At 36.2% G+C, this 17,234-nt stretch overlaps 18 non-coding genes across 18 annotated transcripts; all 18 read right to left on the reverse strand.

Moving 5' to 3' along the window:
* Positions 1–850: 850 nt before the first annotated feature.
* Trnar-ucu (transfer RNA arginine (anticodon UCU)) lies at positions 851–924 on the reverse strand. Its single transcript has one exon. It is a non-coding gene; the product is annotated as a tRNA-Arg (tRNA).
* A 4,500-nt stretch (positions 925–5,424) lies between these two features.
* On the reverse strand, positions 5,425–5,498 carry Trnar-ucu (transfer RNA arginine (anticodon UCU)). Its single transcript has one exon. It is a non-coding gene; the product is annotated as a tRNA-Arg (tRNA).
* A 434-nt stretch (positions 5,499–5,932) lies between these two features.
* On the reverse strand, positions 5,933–6,006 carry Trnar-ucu (transfer RNA arginine (anticodon UCU)). The gene has a single exon. It is a non-coding gene; the product is annotated as a tRNA-Arg (tRNA).
* Positions 6,007–6,443: 437 nt separating this feature from the next.
* Positions 6,444–6,517, reverse strand: Trnar-ucu (transfer RNA arginine (anticodon UCU)). The gene has a single exon. It is a non-coding gene; the product is annotated as a tRNA-Arg (tRNA).
* Positions 6,518–7,463: 946 nt separating this feature from the next.
* On the reverse strand, positions 7,464–7,537 carry Trnar-ucu (transfer RNA arginine (anticodon UCU)). Its single transcript has one exon. It is a non-coding gene; the product is annotated as a tRNA-Arg (tRNA).
* Positions 7,538–7,968: 431 nt separating this feature from the next.
* On the reverse strand, positions 7,969–8,042 carry Trnar-ucu (transfer RNA arginine (anticodon UCU)). Its single transcript has one exon. It is a non-coding gene; the product is annotated as a tRNA-Arg (tRNA).
* Positions 8,043–8,987: 945 nt separating this feature from the next.
* Positions 8,988–9,061, reverse strand: Trnar-ucu (transfer RNA arginine (anticodon UCU)). Its single transcript has one exon. It is a non-coding gene; the product is annotated as a tRNA-Arg (tRNA).
* Positions 9,062–9,495: 434 nt separating this feature from the next.
* Trnar-ucu (transfer RNA arginine (anticodon UCU)) lies at positions 9,496–9,569 on the reverse strand. The gene has a single exon. It is a non-coding gene; the product is annotated as a tRNA-Arg (tRNA).
* Positions 9,570–10,003: 434 nt separating this feature from the next.
* Positions 10,004–10,077, reverse strand: Trnar-ucu (transfer RNA arginine (anticodon UCU)). Its single transcript has one exon. It is a non-coding gene; the product is annotated as a tRNA-Arg (tRNA).
* A 1,454-nt stretch (positions 10,078–11,531) lies between these two features.
* Positions 11,532–11,605, reverse strand: Trnar-ucu (transfer RNA arginine (anticodon UCU)). The gene has a single exon. It is a non-coding gene; the product is annotated as a tRNA-Arg (tRNA).
* A 437-nt stretch (positions 11,606–12,042) lies between these two features.
* Trnar-ucu (transfer RNA arginine (anticodon UCU)) lies at positions 12,043–12,116 on the reverse strand. The gene has a single exon. It is a non-coding gene; the product is annotated as a tRNA-Arg (tRNA).
* Positions 12,117–12,547: 431 nt separating this feature from the next.
* Positions 12,548–12,621, reverse strand: Trnar-ucu (transfer RNA arginine (anticodon UCU)). Its single transcript has one exon. It is a non-coding gene; the product is annotated as a tRNA-Arg (tRNA).
* Positions 12,622–12,858: 237 nt separating this feature from the next.
* Positions 12,859–12,932, reverse strand: Trnar-ucu (transfer RNA arginine (anticodon UCU)). Its single transcript has one exon. It is a non-coding gene; the product is annotated as a tRNA-Arg (tRNA).
* A 436-nt stretch (positions 12,933–13,368) lies between these two features.
* Positions 13,369–13,442, reverse strand: Trnar-ucu (transfer RNA arginine (anticodon UCU)). The gene has a single exon. It is a non-coding gene; the product is annotated as a tRNA-Arg (tRNA).
* Positions 13,443–14,387: 945 nt separating this feature from the next.
* Trnar-ucu (transfer RNA arginine (anticodon UCU)) lies at positions 14,388–14,461 on the reverse strand. The gene has a single exon. It is a non-coding gene; the product is annotated as a tRNA-Arg (tRNA).
* Positions 14,462–15,914: 1,453 nt separating this feature from the next.
* Trnar-ucu (transfer RNA arginine (anticodon UCU)) lies at positions 15,915–15,988 on the reverse strand. Its single transcript has one exon. It is a non-coding gene; the product is annotated as a tRNA-Arg (tRNA).
* Positions 15,989–16,419: 431 nt separating this feature from the next.
* Trnar-ucu (transfer RNA arginine (anticodon UCU)) lies at positions 16,420–16,493 on the reverse strand. The gene has a single exon. It is a non-coding gene; the product is annotated as a tRNA-Arg (tRNA).
* Positions 16,494–16,928: 435 nt separating this feature from the next.
* Positions 16,929–17,003, reverse strand: Trnar-ucu (transfer RNA arginine (anticodon UCU)). Its single transcript has one exon. It is a non-coding gene; the product is annotated as a tRNA-Arg (tRNA).
* Between the last annotated feature and the right edge of the window lie 231 nt (positions 17,004–17,234).

Consider the following 17,234-nt stretch of genomic DNA (forward strand, 5'->3'; position numbering starts at 1 on the left):
AACAGTCGAGTGCAGTAAACCAAAACAATATGTAGAGTAAATATCTAAATACTTTGTCAATATTAAATTGATGACCTATTTTGTTTTGCTTTTTCTTTGATCAAGTGCCCTTGCGCAGAGAGAGTAGCTACTAGAAAGTAATTACTGCAAATAAAAAAAACTTTTAGTGAATCAGCATATGGAATGCCTTAAATGACTACGGAAATTCCATTAAAATCTACTTTGTTCTGCGTTATTAATCTTGGCTTCCCATTAAATGAATTTGGTTTTGATTAAACACATTGAATACAGTTTCTTTGCGCATCACCTTTGTTAAATAGCGTTGGTAAGAAACTAGCAAAAATCACCGCTGATAGGAGTCGAACCCACAATCTTTGAATTAGAAGTCCAACGCGCTAGTCCATTGCTCCACAGCGGCACGGTTACTGATATTTGATAGGCATTGGAGCAATTTAACCCAACAAAATGTTTGCACATCTAGTAATCATTCGTTAACAGGATGGATATGTTAACAGTCGAGTGCAGCAAGCCAAAACAATGTGTACAGTAAAAATCTAAATGCTTTGTCAATATTTAATTGATGACCTATTTGGCTTTGCTTTTTCTTTGATCAAGTGTTCTTGTGCAGAGAGAGTGGTTAGTAGAAAGTAATTGCTGCAAAAAAATCTTTTAGTGAATCAGCATATGAAATGCCTTAAATGACTACGGAAATTCCATTATAATCTACTTTGTTCTGCGTTATTAATCTTGGCGTCCCATTAAATGAATTTGGTTTTGATTAAACACATTGAATACGGTTTGTTTGCGCAGCACCTTTGTTAAATAGCATTGGTAAGAAACTAGCAAAAATCACCGCAGATGGGAGTCGAACCCACAACCTTTGAATTAGAAGTCCAACGCGCTAGTCCATTGCGCCACAGCGGCACGGTTATTGATATTTGATAGGCATTGGAGCAATTTAACCCAAGAAAATGCTTGCACATCTAGTAATCATTCGTTAACATGATGAATATGTTAGCAGTCGAGTGCAGTAAGCCAAAACAATATGTAGAGTAAATATCTAAATACTTTGTCAATATTAAATTGATGACCTATTTTGTTTTGCTTTTTCTTTGATCAAGTGCCCTTGCTCAGAGAGAGTAGCTACTAGAAAGTAATTACTGCAAATGTAAAAAACTTCTAGTGAATCAGCATATGGAATGCCTTAAATGACTACGGAAATTCCATTAAATTCTACTTTGTTCTGCGTTATTAATCTTGGCGTCCCATTAAATGGACTTGGTTTTGATTAAACACATTGAATACGGTTTGTTTGCGCAGCACCTTTGTTAAATGGCATTGGTAAGAAACTAGCAAAAATCACCGCTGATGGGAGTTGGACCAACAACCTTTGAATTAGAAGTCCAGCGCGCTAGTCCTTTGCGCCACAGAGGCACGGTTATTGATATTTGATAGGCATTGGAGCAATTCAACCCAAGAAAATGTTTGCACATCTAGTAATCATTCGTTAACATGATGAATATGTTAACAGTCGAGTGCAGTAAACCAAAACAATATGTAGAGTAAATATCTAAATACTTTGTCAATATTAAATTGATGACCTATTTTGTTTTGCTTTTTCTTTGATCAAGTGCCCTTGCGCAGAGAGAGTAGCTACTAGAAAGTAATTACTGCAAATAAAAAAAACTTTTAGTGAATCAGCATATGGAATGCCTTAAATGACTACGGAAATTCCATTAAAATCTACTTTGTTCTGCGTTATTAATCTTGGCTTCCCATTAAATGAATTTGGTTTTGATTAAACACATTGAATACAGTTTTTTTGCGCATCACCTTTGTTAAATAGCGTTGGTAAGAAACTAGCAAAAATCACCGCTGATGGTAGTCGAACCCACAATCTTTGAATTAGAAGTCCAACGCGCTAGTCCATTGCTCCACAGCGGCACGGTTACTGATATTTGATAGGCATTGGAGCAATTTAACCCAACAAAATGTTTGCACATCTAGTAATCATTCGTTAACAGGATGGATATGTTAACAGTCGAGTGCAGCAAGCCAAAACAATATGTAGAGTAAAAATCTAAATGCTTTGTCAATCATAGATTGATGACCTATTTGGCTTTGCTTTTTCTTTGATCAAGTGTTCTTGTGCAGAGAGAGTGGTTAGTAGAATGTAATTACTGCAAAAAAATCTTTTAGTGAATCAGCATATGGAATGCCTTAAATGACTACGGAAATTCCATTAAATTCTCTTTTGTTCGGCGTTATTAATCTTGGCGTCCCATTAAATGAACTTGGTTTTGATTAAACACATTGAATTCGGTTTGTTTGCGCAGCACCTTTGTTAAATAGCATTGGTAAGAAACTAGCAAAAATCACCGCTGATGGGAGTCGAACGCACAACCTTGGAATTAGAAGTCCAACGCGCTAGTCCATTGCCCCACATCGGCACGGCTATATAAATATGATAGGCATTGCAGCGATTTAACCCAAGAAAATGGTTACAGATCTAGTAATCATTCGGTAACATGATGGATATGTTAACAGTCGAGTGCAGTAAGCCAAAACAACATGTTGAGTAAAAGTCTAAATGCTTTTTCAATATTTAATTGATGACCTATTTGGCTTTGCTTTTTCTTTGATCAAGTGTTCTTGTGCAGAGAGAGTGGTTAGTAGAAAGTAATTGCTGCAAAAAAATCTTTTAGTGAATCAGCATATGAAATGCCTTAAATGACTACGGAAATTCCATTAAATTCTACTTTGTTCGGCGTTATTAATCTTGGCGTCCCATTAAATGAACTTGGTTTTGATTAAACGCATTGAATTCGGTTTGTTTGCGCAGCACCTTTGTTAAATAGCATTGGTAAGAAACTAGCAAAAATCACGGCTGATGGGAGTCGAACGCACAACCTTGGAATTAGAAGTATAACACGCTAGTCCATTTCCCCACAGCGGCACGGCTATATAAATATGATAGGCAATGCAGCGATTTAACCCAAGAAAATGGTTACACATCTAGTAATCATTCGGTAACATGATGGATATGTTAACAGTCAAGTGCAGTAAGCCAAAACAACATGTTGAGTATAAGTCTAAATGCTTTTTCAACATTTAATTGATGACCTATTTGGCTTTGCTTTTTCTTTGATCAAGTGTTCTTGTGCAGAGAGAGTGGTTTTTAGAAAGTAATTGCTGCAAAAAAATCTTTTAGTGAATCAGCATATGAAATGCCTTAAATGACTACGGAAATTCCATTAAATTCTACTTTGTTCGGCGTTATTAATCTTGGCGTCCCATTAAATGAACTTGGTTTTGATTAAACGCATTGAATTCGGTTTGTTTGCGCAGCACCTTTGTTAAATAGCATTGGTAAGAAACTAGCAAAAATCACCGCTGATGGGAGTCGAACCGACAACCTTTGAATAAGATGTCCAGCGCGCTAGTCCATTGCGCCACAGCGGCACGGTTATTGATATTTGATAGGCATTGGAGCAATTCAACCCAAGAAAATATTTGCACATCTAGTAATCATTCGTTAACATGATGAATATGTTAACAGTCGAGTGCAGTAAGTCAAAACAATATGTAGAGTAAATATCTAAATACTTTGTCAATATTAAATTGATGACCTATTTTGTTTTGCTTTTTCTTTGATCAAGTGCCCTTGCGCAGAGAGAGTAGCTACTAGAAATTAATTACTGCAAACAAAAAAAACTTCGAGTGAATCAGCATATGGAATGCCTTAAATGACTACGGAAATTCCATTAAAATCTACTTTGTTCTGCGTTATTAATCTTGGCGTCCCATTAAATGAATTTGGTTTTGATTAAACGCATTGAATTCGGTTTGTTTGCGCAGCACCTTTGTTAAATAGCATTGGTAAGAAACTAGCAAAAATCACGGCTGATGGGAGTCGAACGCACAACCTTGGAATTAGAAGTATAACACGCTAGTCCATTTCCCCACAGCGGCACGGCTATATAAATATGATAGGCATTGCAGCGATTTAACCCAAGAAAATGGTTACACATCTAGTAATCATTCGGTAACATGATGGATATGTTAACAGTCAAGTGCAGTAAGCCAAAACAACATGTTGAGTATAAGTCTAAATGCTTTTTCAACATTTAATTGATGACCTATTTGGCTTTGCTTTTTCTTTGATCAAGTGTTCTTGTGCAGAGAGAGTGGTTTGTAGAAAGTAATTGCTGCAAAAAAATCTTTTAGTGAATCAGCATATGAAATGCCTTAAATGACTACGGAAATTCCATTAAATTCTACTTTGTTCGGCGTTATTAATCTTGGCGTCCCATTAAATGAACTTGGTTTTGATTAAACGCATTGAATTCGGTTTGTTTGCGCAGCACCTTTGTTAAATAGCATTGGTAAGAAACTAGCAAAAATCACCGCTGATGGGAGTCGAACCGACAACCTTTGAATAAGATGTCCAGCGCGCTAGTCCATTGCGCCACAGCGGCACGGTTATTGATATTTGATAGGCATTGGAGCAATTCAACCCAAGAAAATATTTGCACATCTAGTAATCATTCGTTAACATGATGAATATGTTAACAGTCGAGTGCAGTAAGTCAAAACAATATGTAGAGTAAATATCTAAATACTTTGTCAATATTAAATTGATGACCTATTTTGTTTTGCTTTTTCTTTGATCAAGTGCCCTTGCGCAGAGAGAGTAGCTACTAGAAATTAATTACTGCAAACAAAAAAAACTTCGAGTGAATCAGCATATGGAATGCCTTAAATGACTACGGAAATTCCATTAAAATCTACTTTGTTCTGCGTTATTAATCTTGGCGTCCCATTAAATGAATTTGGTTTTGATTAAACACATTGAAAACGGTTTGTTTGCGCAGCACCTTTGTTAAATGGCATTGGTAAGAAACTAGCAAAAATCACCGCTGATGGGAGTCGGACCAAGAACCTTTGAATTAGAAGTCCAGCGCGCTAGTCCATTGCGCCACAGCGGCACGGTTATTGATATTTGATAGGCATTGGAGCAATTCAACCCAAGAAAATGTTTGCATATCTAGTAATCATTCGTTAACATGATGAATATGTTAACAGTCGAGTGCAGTAAACCAAAACAATATGTAGAGTAAATATCTAAGTACTTTGTCAATATTAAGTTGATGACCTATTTTGTTTTGCTTTTTCTTTGATCAAGTGCCCGTGCGCAGAGAGAGTAGCTACTAGAAAGTATTTACTGCAAATAAAAAAAACTTCTAGTGAATCAGCATATGGAATGCCTTAAATGACTACGGAAATTCCATTAAAATCTACTTTGTTCTGCGTTATTAATCTTGGCGTCCCATTAAATGAATTTGGTTTTGATTAAACACATTGAATACGGTTTGTTTGTGCAGCACTTTTGTTAAATAGCATTGGTAAGAAACTAGCAAAAATCACCGCTGATAGGAGTCGAACCCACAACCTTTGAATTAGAAGTCCAACGCGCTAGTCCATTGCGCCACAGCGGCACGGTAATTGATATTCGATAGGCATTGGAGCAATTTAACCCAAGAAATGTTTGCACATCTAGTAATCATTCGTTAACATGATGAATATGTTAACAGTCCAGTGCAGTAAGCCAAAACAATATGTAGAGTAAATATCTAAATACTTTGTCAATATTAAATTGATGACCTATTTTGTTTTGCTTTTTCTTTGATCAAGTGCCTTGCGCAGAGAGAGTAGCTACTAGAAAGTAATTACTGCAAATGAAAAAAACTTCTAGTGAATCAGCATATGGAATGCCTTAAATGACTACGGAAATTCCATTAAATTCTACTTTGTTCTGCGTTATTAATCTTGGCGTCCCATTAAATGAAATTGGTTTTGATTAAACACATTGAATACGGTTTGTTTGCGCAGCACCTTTGTTAAATAACATTGGTAAGAAATTAGCAAAAATCACTGCTGATGGGAGTCGAACCCACAACCTTTGAATTAGAAGTCCAACGCGCTAGTCCATTGCGCCACAGCGGCACGGTTATTGATATTTGATAGGCATTTGAGCAATTTAACCCAAGAAAATGTTTGCACATCTAGTAATCATTCGTTAACATGATGAATATGTTAACAGTCGAGTGCAGTAAGCCAAAACAATATGTAGAGTAAATATCTAAATACTTTGTCAATATTAAATTGATGACCTATTTTGTTTTGCTTCTTCTTTGATCAAGTGCCCTTGCGCAGAGAGAGTAGCTACTAGAAAGTAATTACTGCAAATAAAAAAAAACTTCTAGTGAATCAGCATATGAAATGCCTTATATGACTACGGAAATTCCATTAAAATCTACTTTGTTCTGCGTTATTAATCTTGGCGTCCCAGTAAATGGACTTGGTTTTGATTAAACACATTGAATAAGGTTTGTTTGCGCAGCACCTTTGTTAAATAGCATTGGTAAGAAATTAGCAAAAATCACTGCTGATGGGAGTCGAACCCACAACCTTTGAATTAGAAGTCCAACGCGCTAGTCCATTGCGCCACAGCGGCACGGTTATTGATATTTGATAGGCATTGGAGCAATTTAACCCAAGAAAATGTTTGCACATCTAGTAATCATTCGTTAACATGATGAATATGTTAACAGTCGAGTGCAGTAAGCCAAAACAATATGTAGAGTAAATATCTAAATACTTTGTCAATATTAAATTGATGACCTATTTTGTTTTGCTTTTTCTTTGATCAAGTGCCTTGCGCAGAGAGAGTAGTTACTAGAAAGTAATTACTGCAAATGAAAAAAACTTCTAGTGAATCAGCATATGGAATGCCTTAAATGACTACGGAAATTCCATTAAATTCTACTTTGTTCCGCGTTATTAATCTTGGCGTCCCATTAAATGGACTTGGTTTTGATTATACACATTGAATACGGTTTGTTTGCGCAGCACCTTTGTTAAATAGCATTGGTAAGAAATTAGCAAAAATCACTGCTGATGGGAGTCGAACCCACAACCTTTGAATTAGAAGTCCAACGCCCTAGTCCATTGCGCCACAGCGGCACGGGTATTGATATTTGATAGGCATTGGAGCAATTTAACCCAAGAAAATATTTGCACATCTAGTAATCATTCGTTAACATGATGAATATGTTAACAGTCGAGTGCAGTAAGCCAAAACAATATGTAGAGTAACTATCTAAATTCTTTGTCAATAATAAATTGATGACCTATTTTGTTTTGCTTTTTCTTTGATCAAGTGCCCTTGCGCAGAGAGAGTAGCTACTAGAAAGTAATTACTGCAAATGAAAAAAACTTCTAGTGAATCAGCATATGGAATGCCCTAAGTGACTACGGAAATTCCATTAAGTTCCACTTTGTTCTGCGTTATTAATCTTGGGGTCCCAGTAAATGCACTTGGTTTTGATTAAACACATTGAATACGGTTTTGTTTGCGCCGCACCTTTGATAAATAGCATTGGTAAGAAATTAGCAAAAATCACCGCTGATGCGACTCGAACCCACAACCTTTGAATTAGAAGTCCAACGCGCTAGTCCATTGCGCCACAGCGGAACGGTTATTGAGATTTGATAGGCATTGGAGCAATTTAACCCAAGAAAATGTTTGCACATTTAGTAATTACTCGTTAACATGATGAATATGTTAACAGTCGAGTGCAGTAAGCCAAAACAATATGTAGAGTAAATATCTAAATACTTTGTCAATATTAAATTGATGACACATTTTGTTTTGCTTTTTCTTTGATCAAGTGTTCTTGTGCAGAGAGAGTGGCTAGTAGAAAGTAATTGCTGCAAAAAAATCTTTTAGTGAATCAGCATATCAAATGCCTTACATGACTACGGATGTTCCAATAACTTCTATTATGTTCTGCGTTATTACTCTTGGCTTCCCATTGTATGAATTTGGTTTGGATTTAACGCATTGAACACGTTTGTTTGCTAAGCATCTCTGTGCAATAGCAAGGGTAAAAATCTAGCATAAATCACCGCTGATGTGAGTCGAACCCACAACCTTTGAATTAGAAGTCCAACGCGCTAGTCCATTGCGCCACAGCGGCACGGTTATTGATATTTGATAGGCATTGGAGCAATTTAACCCAAGAAAATGTTTGCACATCTAGTAATCATTCGTTAACATGATGAATATGTTAACAGTCGAGTGCAGTAAGACAAAACAATATGTAGAGTAAATGTCTAAATACTTTGTCAATATTAAATTGATGACCTATTTTGTTTTGCTTCTTCTTTGATCAAGTGCCCTTGCACAGAGAGAGTAGCTACTAGAAAGTAATTACTGCAAATAAAAAAAACTTCTAGTGAATCAGCATATGAAATGCCTTATATGACTACGGAAATTCCATTAAAATCTACTTTGTTCTGCGTTATTAATCTTGGCGTCCCATTAAATGAATTTGGTTTTGATTAAACACATTGAAAACGGTTTGTTTGCGCAGCACCTTTGTTAAATGGCATTGGTAAGAAACTAGCAAAAATCACCGCTGATGGGAGTCGGACCAAGAACCTTTGAATTAGAAGTCCAGCGCGCTAGTCCATTGCGCCACAGCGGCACGTTTATTGATATTTGATAGGCATTGGAGCAATTCAACCCAAGAAAATGTTTGCATATCTAGTAATCATTCGTTAACATGATGAATATGTTAACAGTCGAGTGCAGTAAACCAAAACAATATGTAGAGTAAATATCTAAGTACTTTGTCAATATTAAGTTGATGACCTATTTTGTTTTGCTTTTTCTTTGATCAAGTGCTCTTGCGCAGAGAGAGTAGCTACTAGAAAGTATTTACTGCAAATAAAAAAACTTCTTGTGAATCAGCATATGGAATGCCTTAAATGACTACGGAAATTCCATTAAAATCTACTTTGTTCTGCGTTATTAATCTTGGCGTCCCATTAAATGAATTTGGTTTTGATTAAACACATTGAATACGGTTTGTTTGCGCAGCACTTTTGTTAAATAGCATTGGTAAGAAACTAGCAAAAATCACCGCTGATAGGAGTCGAACCCACAACCTTTGAATTAGAAGTCCAACGCGCTAGTCCATTGCGCCACAGCGGCACGGTAATTGATATTCGATAGGCATTGGAGCAATTTAACCCAAGAAATGTTTGCACATCTAGTAATCATTCGTTAACATGATGAATATGTTAACAGTCGAGTGCAGTAAGCCAAAACAATATGTAGAGTAAATATCTAAATACTTTGTCAATATTAAATTGATGACCTATTTTGTTTTGCTTTTTCTTTGATCAAGTGCCTTGCGCAGAGAGAGTAGCTACTAGAAAGTAATTACTGCAAATGAAAAAAACTTCTAGTGAATCAGCATATGGAATGCCTTAAATGACTACGGAAATTCCATTAAATTCTACTTTGTTCTGCGTTATTAATCTTGGCGTCCCATTAAATAAACTTGGTTTTCATTAAACACATTGAATACAGTTTGTTTGCGCAGCACCTTTGTTAAATAACATTGGTAAGAAATTAGCAAAAATCACTGCTGATGGGAGTCGAACCCACAACCTTTGAATTAGAAGTCCAACGCGCTAGTCCATTGCGCCACAGCGGCACAGTAATTGATATTCGATAGGCATTGGAGCAATTTAACCCAAGAAATGTTTGCACATCTAGTAATCATTCGTTAACATGATGAATATGTTAACAGTCGAGTGCAGTAAGCCAAAACAATATGTAGAGTAAGTATCTAAATACTTTGTCAATATTAAATTGATGACCTATTTTGTTTTGCTTTTTCTTTGATCAAGTGCCTTGCGCAGAGAGAGTAGCTACTAGAAAGTAATTACTGCAAATGAAAAAAACTTCTAGTGAATCAGCATATGGAATGCCTTAAATGACTACGGAAATTCCATTAAATTCTACTTTGTTCTGCGTTATTAATCTTGGCGTCCCATTAAATGAACTTGGTTTTGATTAAACACATTGAATACGGTTTGTTTGCGCAGCACCTTTGTTAAATAACATTGGTAAGAAATTAGCAAAAATCACTGCTGATGGGAGTCGAACCCACAACCTTTGAATTAGAAGTCCAACGCGCTAGTCCATTGCGCCACAGCGGCACGGTTATTGATATTTGATAGGCATTTGAGCAATTTAACCCAAGAAAATGTTTGCACATCTAGTAATCATTCGTTAACATGATGAATATGTTAACAGTCGAGTGCAGTAAGCCAAAACAATATGTAGAGTAAATATCTAAATACTTTGTCAATATTAAATTGATGACCTATTTTGTTTTGCTTCTTCTTTGATCAAGTGCCCTTGCGCAGAGAGAGTAGCTACTAGAAAGTAATTACTGCAAATAAAAAAAAACTTCTAGTGAATCAGCATATGAAATGCCTTATATGACTACGGAAATTCCATTAAAATCTACTTTGTTCTGCGTTATTAATCTTGGCGTCCCAGTAAATGGACTTGGTTTTGATTAAACACATTGAATAAGGTTTGTTTGCGCAGCACCTTTGTTAAATAGCATTGGTAAGAAATTAGCAAAAATCACTGCTGATGGGAGTCGAACCCACAACCTTTGAATTAGAAGTCCAACGCGCTAGTACATTGCGCTACAGCGGCACGGTTATTGATATTTGATAGGCATTGGAGCAATTTAACCCAAGAAAATGTTTGCACATCTAGTAATCATTCGTTAACAAGATGAATATGTTAACAGTCAAGTGCAGTAAGCCAAAACAATATGTAGAGTAAATATCTAAATACTTTGTCAATATTAAATTGATGACCTATTTTGTTTTGCTTTTTCTTTGATCAAGTGCCCTTGCGCAGAGAGAGTAGCTACTAGAAAGTAATTACTGCAAATAAAAAAACTTCTAGTGAATCAGCATATGGAATGCCTTAAATGACTACGGAAATTCCATTAAAATCTACTTTGTTCTGCGTTAATAATCTTGGCGTCCCATTAAATGAATTTGGTTTTGATTAAACACATTGTATACGGTTTGTTTGCGCAGCACCTTTGTTAAATAGCATTGGTAAGAAACTAGCAAAAATCACCGCTGATAGGAGTCAAACCCACAACCTTTGAATTAGAAGTCCAACGCGCTAGTCCATTGCGCCACAGCGACACGGTAATTGATATTCGATAGGCATTGGAGCAATTTAACCCAAGAAATGTTTGCACATCTAGTAATCATTCGTTAACATGATGAATATGTTAACAGTCGAGTGCAGTAAGCCAAAACAATATGTAGAGTAAATATCTAAATACTTTGTCAATATTCAATTGATGACCTATTTTGTTTTGCTTTTTCTTTGATCAAGTGCCTTGCGCAGAGAGAGTAGCTACTAGAAAGTAATTACTGCAAATGAAAAAAACTTCTAGTGAATCAGCATATGGAATGCCTTAAATGACTAAGGAAATTCCATTAAATTCTACTTTGTTCCGCGTTATTAATCTTGGCGTCCCATTAAATGGACTTGGTTTTGATTATACACATTGAATACGGTTTGTTTGCGCAGCACCTTTGTTAAATAGCATTGGTAAGAAATTAGCAAAAATCACTGCTGATGGGAGTCGAACCCACAACCTTTGAATTAGAAGTCCAATGCGCTAGTCCATTGCGCCACAGCGGCACGGGTATTGATATTTGATAGGCATTGGAGCAATTTAACCCAAGAAAATGTTTGCACATCTAGTAATCATTCGTTAACATGATGAATATGTTAACAGTCGAGTGCAGTAAGCCAAAACAATATGTAGAGTAACTATCTAAATTCTTTGTCAATAATAAATTGATGACCTATTTTGTTTTGCTTTTTCTTTGATCAAGTGCCCTTGCGCAGAGAGAGTAGCTACTAGAAAGTAATTACTGCAAATGAAAAAAACTTCTAGTGAATCAGCATATGGAATGCCTTAAGTGACTACGGAAATTCCATTAAGTTCCACTTTGTTCTGCGTTATTAATCTTGGGGTCCCAGTAAATGCACTTGGTTTTGATTAAACACATTGAATACGGTTTTGTTTGCGCCGCACCTTTGATAAATAGCATTGGTAAGAAATTAGCAAAAATCACCGCTGATGTGACTCGAACCCACAACCTTTGAATTAGAAGTCCAACGCGCTAGTCCATTGCGCCACAGCGGCACGGTTATTGAGATTTGATAGGCATTGGAGCAATTTAACCCAAGAAAATGTTTGCACATCTAGTAATCACTCGTTAACATGATGAATATGTTAACAGTCGAGTGCAGTAAGCCAAAACAATATGTAGAGTAAATATCTAAATACTTTGTCAATATTAAATTGATGACACATTTTGTTTTGCTTTTTCTTTGATCAAGTGTTCTTGTGCAGAGAGAGTGGCTAGTAGAAAGTAATTGCTGCAAAAAAATCGTTTAGTGAATCAGCATATCAAATGCCTTACATGACTACGGATGTTCCAATAACTTCTATTATGTTCTGCGTTATTACTCTTGGCTTCCCATTGTATGAATTTGGTTTGGATTTAACGCATTGAACACGTTTGTTTGCTAAGCATCTCTGTGCAATAGCAAGGGTAAAAATCTAGCATAAATCACCGCTGATGGGAGTCGAACCCACAACCTTTGAATTAGAAGTCCAACGCGCTAGTCCATTGCGCCACAGCGGCACGGTTATTGATATTTGATAGGCATTGGAGCAATTTAACCCAAGAAAATGTTTGCACATCTAGTAATCATTCGTTAACATGATGAATGACTACGGAAATTCCATTAAAATCTACTTTGTTCTGCGTTATTAATCTTGGCGTCCCAGTAAATGGACTTGGTTTTGATTAAACACATTGAATAAGGTTTGTTTGCGCATCACCTTTGTTAAATAGCATTGGTAAGAAATTAGCAAAAATCACTGCTGATGGGAGTCGAACCCACAACCTTTGAATTAGAAGTCCAACGCGCTAGTCCATTGCGCCACAGCGGCACGGTTATTGATATTTGATAGGCATTGGAGCAATTTAACCCAAGAAAATGTTTGCACATCTAGTAATCATTCGTTAACATGATGAATATGTTAACAGTCAAGTGCAGTAAGCCAAAACAATATGTAGAGTAAATATCTAAATACTTTGTCAATATTAAATTGATGACCTATTTTGTTTTGCTTTTTCTTTGATCAAGTGCCCTTGCGCAGAGAGAGTAGCTACTAGAAAGTAATTACTGCAAATAAAAAAAACTTCTAGTGAATCAGCATATGGAATGCCTTAAATGACTACGGAAATTCCATTAAAATCTACTTTGTTCTGCGTTATTAATCTTGGCGTCCCATTAAATGAATTTGGTTTTGATTAAACACATTGAATACGGTTTGTTTGGGCAGCACCTTTGTTAAATAGCATTGGTAAGAAACTAGCAAAAATCACCGCTGATAGGAGTCGAACCCACAACCTTTGAATTAGAAGTCCAACGCGCTAGTCCATTGCGCCACAGCGGCACGGTAATTGATATTCGATAGGCATTGGAGCAATTTAACCCAAGAAATGTTTGCACATCTAGTAATCATTCGTTAACATGATGAATATGTTAACAGTCGAGTGCAGTAAGCCAAAACAATATGTAGAATAAATATCTAATTACTTTGTCAATATTAAATTGATGACCTATTTTGTTTTGCTTTTTCTTTGATCAAGTGCCTTGCGCAGAGAGAGTAGCTACTAGAAAGTAATTACTGCAAATGAAAAAAACTTCTAGTGAATCAGCATATGGAATGCCTTAAATGACTACGGAAATTCCATTAAATTCTACTTTGTTCTGCGTTATTAATCTTGGCGTCCCATTAAATGCACTTGGTTTTGATTAAACACATTGAATACGGTTTTGTTTGCGCAGCACCTTTGATAAATAGCATTGGTAAGAAATTAGCAAAAATCACCGTTGATGTGAGTCGAACCCACAACCTTTGAATTAGGAGTCTAACGCGCTAGTCCATTGTGCCACAGCAGCACGGTTACTGATAATTGATAGGCATTGGAGCAATTTAACCCAAGAAAATGTTTGCACATCTAGTAATCATTCGTTAACAGGATGGATATGTTAAAAGTCGAGTGCAGCAAGCCAAAACAATATGTAGAGTAAAAATCTAAATGCTTTGTCAATAATAGATTGATGACCTATTTGGCTTTGCTTTCTCTTTGATCAAGTGTTCTTGTGCAGAGAGAGTGGTTAGTAGAAAGTAATTGCTGCAAATAAAAAAAACTTCTAGTGAATCAGCATATGGAATGCCTTAAATGACTACCGAAATTCCATTAAAATCTACTTTGTTCTGCGTTATTAATCTTGGCGTCCCATTAAATGAATTTGGTTTTGATTAAACACATTGAATACGGTTTGTTTGCGCAGCACCTTTGTTAAATAGCATTGGTAAGAAACTAGCAAAAATCACCGCTGATAGGAGTCGAACCCACAACCTTTGAATTAGAAGTCCAACGCGCTAGTCCATTGCGCCACAGCGGCACGGTAATTGATATTCGATAGGCATTGGAGCAATTTAACCCAAGAAATGTTTGCACATCTAGTAATCATTCGTTAACATGATGAATATGTTAACAGTCAAGTGCAGTAAGCCAAAACAATATGTAGAGTAAATATCTAAATACTTTGTCAATATTAAATTGATGACCTATTTTGTTTTGCTTTTTCTTTGATCAAGTGCCTTGCGCAGAGAGAGTAGCTACTAGAAAGTAATTACTGCAAATGAAAAAAACTTCTAGTGAATCAGCATATGGAATGCCTTAAATGACTACGGAAATTCCATTAAATTCTACTTTGTTCTGCGTTATTAATCTTGGCGTCCCATTAAATGGACTTGGTTTTGATTAAACACATTGAATACGGTTTGTTTGCGCAGCACCTTTGTTAAATAGCATTGGTAAGAAACTAGCAAAAATCACCGCTGATAGGAGTCGAACCCACAACCTGTGAATTAGAAGTCCAACGCGCTAATCCATTGCGCCACAGCGACACGGTAATTGATATTCGAGAGGCATTGGAGCAATTTAACCCAAGAAATGTTTGCACATCTAGTAATCATTCGTTAACATGATGAATATGTTAACAGTCAAGTGCAGTAAGCCAAAACAATATGTAGAGTAAATATCTAAATACTTTGTCAATATTAAATTGATGACCTATTTTGTTTTGCTTTTTCTTTGATCAAGTGCCTTGCGCAGAGAGAGTAGCTACTAGAAAGTAATTACTGCAAATGAAAAAAACTTCTAGTGAATCAGCATATGGAATGCCTTAAATGACTACGGAAATTCCATTAAATTCTACTTTGTTCCGCGTTATTAATCTTGGCGTCCCATTAAATGGACTTGGTTTTGATTATACACATTGAATACGGTTTGTTTGCGCAGCACCTTTGTTAAATAGCATTGGTAAGAAATTAGCAAAAATCACTGCTGATTGGAGTCGAACCCACAACCTTTGAATTAGAAGTCCAATGCGCTAGTCCATTGCGCCACAGCGGCACGGGTATTGATATTTGATAGGCATTGGAGCAATTTAACCCAAGAAAATGTTTGCACATCTAGTAATCATTCGTTAACATGATGAATATGTTAACAGTCGAGTGCAGTAAGCCAAAACAATATGTAGAGTAACTATCTAAATTCTTTGTCAATAATAAATTGATGACCTATTTTGTTTTGCTTTTTCTTTGATCAAGTGCCCTTGCGCAGAGAGAGTAGCTACTAGAAAGTAATTACTGCAAATGAAAAAAACTTCTAGTGAATCAACATATGGAATGCCTTAAGTGACTACGGAAATTCCATTAAGTTCCACTTTGTTCTGCGTTATTAATCTTGGGGTCCCAGTAAATGCACTTGGTTTTGATTAAACACATTGAATACGGTTTTGTTTGCGCCGCACCTTTGATAAATAGCATTGGTAAGAAATTAGCAAAAATCACCGCTGATGTGACTCGAACCCACAACCTTTGAATTAGAAGTCCAACGTGCTAGTCCATTGCGCCACAGCGGCACGGTTATTGAGATTTGATAGGCATTGGAGCAATTTAACCCAAGAAAATGTTTGCACATCTAGTAATCACTCGTTAACATGATGAATATGTTAACAGTCGAGTGCAGTAAGCCAAAACAATATGTAGAGTAAATATCTAAATACTTTGTCAATATTATATTGATGACACATTTTGTTTTGCTTTTTCTTTGATCAAGTGTTCTTGTGCAGAGAGAGTGGCTAGTAGAAAGTAATTGCTGCAAAAAAATCTTTTAGTGAATCAGCATATCAAATGCCTTACATGACTACGGATGTTCCAATAACTTCTATTATGTTCTGCGTTATTACTCTTGGCTTCCCATTGTATGAATTTGGTTTGGATTTAACGCATTGAACACGTTTGTTTGCTAAGCATCTCTGTGCAATAGCAAGGGTAAAAATCTAGCATAAATCACCGCTGATGGGAGTCGAACCCACAACCTTTGAATTAGAAGTCCAACGCGCTAGTCCATTGCGCCACAGCGGCACGGTTATTGATATTTGATAGGCATTGGAGCAATTTAACCCAAGAAAATGTTTGCACATCTAGTAATCATTCGTTAACATGATGAATATGTTAACAGTCGAGTGCAGTAAGACAAAACAATATGTAGAGTAAATGTCTAAATACTTTGTCAATATTAAATTGATGACCTATTTTGTTTTGCTTCTTCTTTGATCAAGTGCCCTTGCGCAGAGAGAGTAGCTACTAGAAAGTAATTACTGCAAATAAAAAAAACTTCTAGTGAATCAGCATATGAAATGCCTTATATGGCTACGGAAATTCCAATAAAATCTACTTTGTTCTGCGTTATTAATCTTGGCGTCCCAGTAAATGGACTTGGTTTTGATTAAACACATTGAATAAGGTTTGTTTGCGCAGCACCTTTGTTAAATAGCATTGGTAAGAAATTAGCAAAAATGACTGCTGATGGGATTCGAACCCACAACCTTTGAATTAGAAGTCCAACGCGCTAGTCCATTGCGCCACAGCGGCACGGTTATTGATATTTGATAGGCATTGGAGCAATTTAACCCAAGAAAATGTTTGCACATCTAGTAATCATTCGTTAACATGATGAATATGTTAACAGTCAAGTGCAGTAAGCCAAAACAATATGTAGAGTAAATATCTAAATACTTTGTCAATATTAAATTGATGACCTATTTTGTTTTGCTTTTTCTTTGATCAAGTGCCCTTGCGCAGAGAGAGTAGCTACTAGAAAGT

Source organism: Hydractinia symbiolongicarpus, chromosome 14, assembly GCF_029227915.1.
Source record: "Hydractinia symbiolongicarpus strain clone_291-10 chromosome 14, HSymV2.1, whole genome shotgun sequence".
Lineage (NCBI taxonomy): Eukaryota > Metazoa > Cnidaria > Hydrozoa > Anthoathecata > Hydractiniidae > Hydractinia > Hydractinia symbiolongicarpus.